Genomic DNA, 8,455 nt, shown 5'->3' with positions numbered 1-8,455 from the left:
TTCTGCACCGTTTTTGAAAGGTAGGAAGCATGATGTTTTCAATCCCTAAAGGGTTTCTACTATCAGCTGCAGTATATCTCTCATGAGATCATTGTTGTAGGGCAGTAGTGGTGATGATAGAGCTATGACTTTGCTGATACAAGCAAAAACTGTAAGTTTGACCTCTTCATAGTGATGTTCCCAAAGTTTCGGTTGTACCAATGCAAGCATGGATGGCTTGAGAGCCCAACCGAGTTTCTTCCATTCTGGCTGCCCCACCTTAGACAGACATGTGTCTAATTCCTCCAACTTATGAAGATCTATGTCTGACTTTGCTCTCTGCAATTTGGATCCAAGTTCAAAGAGAAAATTTCTTCTTACATCTTCCTTCCATATATCCTTTGAATGTTGAAGGATAGCATGGATCTTCCGAGAGAAAGCCTTTTTGTTCTGCACTTGCTTCTGATCTGGAAGTTGTTACCATTTTTTATCCACCGAAGTATTGCAACCCAGAGGATTACTATGTTAATTCCTCAGGCATTTCCAAAAATAAAATGATGACATTATGACTTTGATCTCATACTTAGCCTTCCTTCTTTCTCCTCAACTTTCTTCACTTACCCCCACAACATCCAGCGCACATTAGAGTGAGATGACTCTGTCGATGATGCAGGTAGATGACCCTGTGGCAAGCGGTTGGTCAACTCGCTACAACCGATGGCCCTCGAACAATGTTCGACCCTCTTCCATGCCACAAGAACTGCAAAGACCGTGTTCAATCCTTGCTGATCGTGAATGCTGTGAAGTGAGCGGGGTTGATTAACCAATCAACTGATGCTTGATTTTCCTTAAATGACAAGAATGTTGTTATGGATGAGGTTGTTTCCCCCCTATAGCGTCTTTAATTGGCAGTCTACATCCCTTTGCAAACTGGATCTATCTTGTTGGAAATTTCTGGTAATTACAAACAAATAATGAACAGAGAACACAATCCTTTGTTTTAACCAGGATCTTTAACACAGGGAAGCTACAATTGTTTTCTGAGAATAGAGTATTACACACACCCACAAAAGCTTTGTATTCATTAAAATAAAACTGCGATTACAGAAATATTCTTCCTCTGCCTGAGGGATTACACCAAGAACATTTCAACAACAACAAAAAAAATTTACTCTGTCTCCTCCTGAGATTTTACACTGCTGTGTGTAAAAATCTCTTACATTTACTGCTGTAAAAAAAATCCTCTTGTTTCATTCATGCTGCTGCATTACAAAATAAATAAATAAAACTTTTGTCTCTATTGGAGAGATCAACACACTGCTGTGTGGAAATTACACATAGATTTTTCTCACGCTGCTGCGTGTTCTTTTTTTTGCATATTCAAAACTACACATACGCACTGCTGTGCCATATTTTTTACAATACATAGTCAACGCTAAAAACAAAAGAACATAACATATATTTTTAATAACAAAAAAAAAACATGACCATACTTCTCGTACATGAAAAAAAAAACAATAAAATTAGAATCCTACCTACATTTACCATCCCGTAATAAATTTCATTAAATATTTTACTCATAAGATCGGCGGTCAAAATGAAACTTCACGCAATCTCCATTTGCTGCAATCATGTACATTAACTTTGGTTTAATCAACAGGCATCATCCATCCTTGCAATCGGACGAATATCGCTTGCCCAAACAAAACGAACGTTACGTCCCGATAAAAAGTTGTTTTGCAAAACATACTGGGGACATGCGTCGAAAGGTGTACAGTAGCGGAGCCCCTCGGAGGAAAACCACTATCTCAGCAAAAGTGGTCCGATGGGAGACTGGTGGTTTTGTTGAATTAAATGTGCGCAGTACAACAGTTTGAAATTAATATTTAATTTCAACTGTTGGGTTGTCAGTCATACCCAAACATTTCCTCAAAAATTCAAAGCTTTTCTGGTCCAATGGCTTTGTCAGAATGTCTGCAATCTGCTCTTGAGTCCTGCAATGTTTTAAAACAATTTCTCCATTGCTTACCAATTCCCTGATGTAATGAAACCTTGTGTCAATGTGTTTCGTTCTCTTATGAAACACTGAATTCTTGGATAATGCAATAGCTGAGCTATTGTCACAAAAAATTACCGTTCCTTTTGCCTGCTCTTGGCCTAAGCTCCTTAACATTCTTCTCATCCAAACTGCTTGACATGTTGCTGCTGTAGCTGCCACATATTCTGCCTCTGTTGTAGACAATGCTACAATAGGTTGTTTCTTAGAAGCCCATGAAATGGCTCCTGAACCCATGTGAAAAACATAACTGGATGTGCTTTTCCGATCATCTACACTTCCAGCCCAATCACTATCAGTGTATCCAATTAAATCTGAACATTCTGAGACAGTATATAAAATGCCAAACCTTTTAGTACCTTTAACATACCTCAAAATTCTTTTTGCTACCTGCCAATGTGTTTCTTTTGGCCTCTCCATGAATCTGGAAATTAAACTAACAGCAAACATTATATCTGGCCTAGTTGCAGTCAAATACATGAGGCTGCCAACTATGCTCTTATACAAACTAGGATCAAAATCCTTGCTACTGTCCTCTTTGCTGAGTTTTAATCCCATCACTGTGGGAGTGATTGCTGCCTTGTTGTCCTGCATATTGAATCTCTCCAATACTTCATTAACATATTTTGCTTATGAAATAAAAATTCCATTTTCATTTTGATCTACTTCTATTCCTAAGAAGTATCTCAGCAAACCCATGTCAGTCATTTCAAATTCTTCTTTCATGATTGTTTTGAATTTTTCAATAAGATAATCATCATTACCTGTGAAAATAACATCATCAACATATAACACAACAATTAGAATTTTACCATCCTTTTCTTTGATGTAGACGGTGGGTTCTCCCTCACACTTATCAAATCCATTTTCCAGTAGATAGGAATCTATCCTATTATACCATGCTCTTCGTGCTTGTTTCAGCCCATAAAGAGCTTTCTTCAATTTGCACACTTTGTGCTCTTGGCCTTTCTTTTCATAGCCTAGAGGTTGTTCAATGTAAACCTCTTCCATTAATACTCCATTTAGGAATGCTGACTTCACGTCCATTTAGTAAACTTTCCACTTGTTTTGTGCTACTATGGACAACACTGCTCTCACAGTTTCCATTCTTGCAACCGGTGCGAAAGTTTCCTCATAGTCTCTCCCATACTGCTGCTTGTATCCTTTGACAACCAATCTTGCCTTGTGTCTTTCTATTTTGCCTTCAGCATTACTCTTGGTCTTGTAAACCCATTTAACTCCAATGACTTCTTTTCCTTTTGGTAGTTCAACCAAATCCCATGTCTTGTTTCTTTCTATGGCATTGATCTCCTCATCCATAGCTTCTATCCATTTCCTATCCTTAATAGCATCTTCGAAATGAATAGGGTCATCAACATGACAATATAAAGCAAACAAAGAATTCATACCTTCATCATAAATGTCACTTAAATTTCTGAATTTCTTACCTCTTTCATTTGGTGTACAAGTGCTTGAAGACGCACTTGAATTTCCTCCTTGTGATGTGCTTGGAGAAGCACTTTCATTTCTCCTCAAGGGTGTCTCTTGCTGCCCTTGTGTTGGCGCTGCTGTTTGGGGATGTATTTCAGCCATCTCCTCATCATCTTCATCATGAGACAAACAGTTTTTAACATTCACTGTTTTCTCTATGCTTCCATCCCAAGCTTCTTCCTCAATGAATTGAACATCTCTACTCACAAAAAACTTCTTGGTAGATGGGATATACAACCTGTAAGCTTTGGATTCCTCACTATATCCAATGAAAATACATTTCTCCCCTTTGCTGTCCAACTTCCTCCTTAGCTGATCTGGAATGTGTGCATAAGCCACACAACCAAAAAATTTCATGTGGGTGACTCCTTGCTTTCTCCCACTCCATGCTTCTTCTGGCACTCTGTTCATCATTGCTTTTGTAGGGCATCTATTCAAAATATACGCTGCACAATATACAGCTTCAGCCCAATATACAGCTTCAGCCCAATAATGATTTGGCAAATGCTTTGCCTTTAACATACTCCTCACCATGTCCATGATTGTCCTGTTCTTCATTTCAGCAACTCCATTTTGCTGCGGGGTGTACCTAGCTGTAAACTGCTTATGGACTCCATTTTCTCTACAAAACCGTAGAAATTCCTTGCAGATATACTCACCTCCTCTGTCAGTTCTTAGAACTTTGATATCCAGCCCGCTTTGGTTTTCTACAAGTGCCTTGAAATTTCGAAATTTATCAAACACTTCACTTTTGTTTTCTAGGAAATAAACCCAAGTCTTTCTAGTACAATCATCAATGAATGTTAGAAAATATTGGCTGCCTGCTAGTGATGGAGTTTGCATTGGTCCACATAAATCTGAGTGGACAATTTCTAAGGGTGTCTTTGCCCTTATGCTTTTCCCTGATGGAAAACTTTCTCTGTGTTGTTTCCCCAAGATACAACCTTCACAAAGGCTGTCCGGTTTCTCTATCAATGGTAATCCTCTTACCATTCCTTTTCTGTTCAACAAGTTAAGACCTCCAAAGTTGAGATGCCCAAATCTCAAGTGCCACAACCAATTTTCATCCTTTGGTACGCTTTGGAAAGCCTCTTGGGTAACTGCTGCAATTACTTCTTTGTTTTTCAAATCTGCCCTTATTCTGAGAGGGAACATCCTGTTCCTTGTCATCTTCACTTCAGCAATACATCTTTTGTTGGGTGCTCTATCCATGATGGTGCATACATCATTCTCAAAGAAAACATTGTACCCCTTTTGAACAAGCTGTCCAATACTTAAGAGGTTACACTTCATTCCAGGAACATAATAGACATCTACTATGGTTTTCCTTTCACCTTTCTTTGTAAATATTTTTACTTCTCCTTTTCCCATAACAGAAACTTTATTAGCAGTCCCAAGTGTGACTTGTGACTTCACACTCTGATCTAAAGCAGAAAACAGGGCTATGTTTCCTGTCATATGGTTACTGCAACCGGAGTCTAGAAACCATATATCATCACTGTTTGTTTCAGACATGTTACAAGCTAACAACACATTATCTTGGCTGATATTTTCTCTAGTGATATTTGCATTAGATCTATTGCTCATATCATGATGCTTCTTTCTACATTCATTTGCATAATGTCCATACTTTTTACAATAATAACATTGGACATTGGATTTTTCATACCTTTGTCCTTGAGCATGATGTTGTCCACTTTGTTGGTTGCTGCCTTGGCTTTGGTTCTGATTTGGATTGCTGCCTCTTCCTTGATCATTTGCTGGACTGTTCCTTCCACCTCTGTTTTGGCTTTTGCCTCTTCCTCTCTTGTTTCCTCTGCCTTGACCTCTTCCTCTTCCAAAGGACATCTGGGTCTTGAAGGCTTGCTCTAGAGATGAGTTTTCATTTCTACTCAAGCTCTGCTCATGTGTTATCAGTGATGCATGAAGTTCATCAACTGAAAAGTTTGTGAGATCCTTTGTCTCTTCTATGGTGGTGACAATCACATCGAACTTTGATGGTAGGACCCTCAATAGTTTCTCCACAATCCTCCTTTCTTCAAGAGTTTCTCCATGAGATCTTATTTGTGTGACCAGACCGATCACATGTGTGAAGAATGAGTCAATATTGTCTGACTCCTTCATGCACAGATTCTAAAAATCTCTCCTCAGCAACTATAGTTTTGTTGTCTTCACTTTCTCCATGCCTTGATAGGCTATGTTGAGAGTTTGCCATGCTTCTTTGGATGTCTTGGCTGCTGCTATCCTTGGAAACACACTCTCATGCACTACTTGATATAAAAATAAAAGGGCTTTTGAATCCTTCTTCTTATTGCTCTTCAACAGATATTTCTCTACCTGAGTTAATCTATTAAACTCATCTTCATCTCCTGGTTCTTCAAACCCATATTCGACAAGTTCCCATAAATCTTGTGAGGCAAACAGGGCTCTCATGGTTATTGCCCAATAGTCATAGTTTTTTCCATTAAACTGTGGGAGCTGAGTATTAAAAATACCCATGCTAGTGCTGGTGCTGGAGCCAGCCATTCCTTGCACTCTAACTATGGTTCAAAATATTTGACTGTGTATTTAAAAATCACTGAGTGTCTTCAACAGCAACACAGAAAACTAATCTGAGAAATACTTTGATCCTTTCTTGACTGAGTCTTCACTCTGCTGGAGAAGCTGCTTCGGCAAGAAACCTTCCTTCAGCTTCTTTGACACCTTCAAAGAGCCTAGACAAGCTCCGATACCATGTTGGAAATTTCTGGTAATTTCAAACAAATAATGAACAGAGAACAATCCTCTGTTTTAACCAGGATATTTAACACAGGGAAGCTACAATTGTTTTCTGAGAACAGAGTATTACACACACCCACAAAAGCTTTGTATTCATTAAAATAAAACTGCTATTACAAAAATATTCTTCCTCTGCCTGAGGGATTACACCAAGAACATTTCAACAACAAAAAAAAAAATTACTCTGTCTCCTCCTGAGATTTTACACTGCTGTGTGTAAAAAACTCTTACATTTACTGTTGTAAAAAAAATCCTCTTGTTTCATTCACATTACTGCATTACAAAATTAAAAAAAAAACTTTTGTCTCTGCTGGAGAGATCAACACACTGCTATGTGGAAATTACACATAGATTTTTCTCACGTTGCTGCGTGTTCTTTTTTTTGCATATTCAAAACTACACATACTCACTGCTGTGCCATTTTTTTTACAATAGATAGTCAACGCAAAAAACAAAAGAACATAACATATATTTTTAATAACAAAAAAAAAACATGACCATACTTCTCGTACATGAAAAAAAACAACAAAATTAAAAGCCTACCTACATTTACCATCCCGTAATAAATTTCATTAAATATTTTACTCATAAGATCGACAATCAAAATGAAACTTCACGCAGTCTCCATTTGCTGCAGGCATGTACATTAACTTTGGTTTAATCAACGATCATCATCCATCCTTGCAATTGGACGAATATCGCTTGCCCAAACAAAACGAACATTACGTCCCGATAAAAAACTGTTTTGCAAAACGTACTGGGGACACGCGTCGAAAGGTGTACAGTAGCGGAGCCCCTCGGAGGAAAACCACTACCTCAGCAAAAGCGGTCCGATGGGAGACTGGTGGTTTTGCTGAATTAAATGTGCGCAGTACAACAGTTTGAAATTAATATTTCAACATATCCTTTATGTTGGCGTGCTCCCATAAATTATAGAGAACCCCGTTATTATGTCTACGTGAGGAGGGAACATTGATTCTGGAACTCAGTGATTCTGGGATCGTCCTTGAGGGTGCTTTCAGATAGATCTCATGTCTCCCTTCAAGCGTTGGGTACCTAAAGGAACCTTCCAGACTTCTGCTCCTCGGATGACTATATATATGTTGCTCTTCCTATAAAAGCTTATGCATGGTCATCGCCCTTTATTGCCTCTAAAAACATTGCCCACATCGATCATGAGACTATTAGGCCCTGATGACCCCTACATGGTCCTCGTGTGGCCCAACGACTGGTAACTTCTATGGTATGGTAGTTTGCCCCACCAACAAATCCCGGGGATGCAGGTTTGCAGATATTCAACAATGGAAAAATGTTGTATACGAACTTGATCCTGCTCGTCTCAATCGCATGATCCTGAAATGCCCAATTAGAGATCAGATTTGATAAGGGTTCGATGGCCTTGGATGATCAGATATTATACAATAGCCTTAGAACCAATCCATAATCATTTCCGCAAACCAAATAAGATAATTAATCGACCAGCGAGGGTGGTATTTGGTACCACCGAAGTTGGGTAAATGTCAGTTAAGGTGCAGAGAAATCTCACCGAAGTTACGGCATGAAAAAATTGATGTATCAACTATAACCCTCAGGCTGGCAGGATGCACAACTCTGATACCATACGATCTCAACATAACCCATAACTAAATTCAATACAAAATTCACAAAAAAAATTAACTGCAAATCTCTCATCAACAGTTTGACCAATGATTCTTGGTCTCCAGCATTTAATACATGCAGTAAATTTAATTTCACTAAATCTTCAATAAGATTTATTTGTCCAATTCACACACATAGGCAATTAATTCTACCAATTCCAGATTTTAAGAATTCTTCAATAATCGTGCACATAGACACTTCATACACATAAAATATGAAACTTCATTTCATTAACAAAACTTGCACATACAAAAATACTCAAAACATTTGTTTCTCTCTATGAGGATCTGATTTTACTTTCATTTGGCCATTAGCCTTACTTGTAGGCTTACAATGATTAAATACAAAATTAGAAGAAAAGTAGATTTTCCTACTTCATAAATCACTCCTTGATTTATTCCATAAAGCTCTCATGATTTATTCCCTAAATCTCTCATGATTTTCAAGGTAAATTAGTTTTTCCCTTATGGACAAAATCTCGTCTATCCATAA

This window comes from Pinus tabuliformis, chromosome 3_1 (genome assembly GCF_031772625.1).
Source record: "Pinus tabuliformis cultivar Carrire ecotype Pingquan chromosome 3_1, CPIR1, whole genome shotgun sequence".
Taxonomy (NCBI): Eukaryota; Viridiplantae; Streptophyta; class Pinopsida; order Pinales; family Pinaceae; genus Pinus; species Pinus tabuliformis.
Note: the sequence above shows the minus strand (reverse complement) of the source record.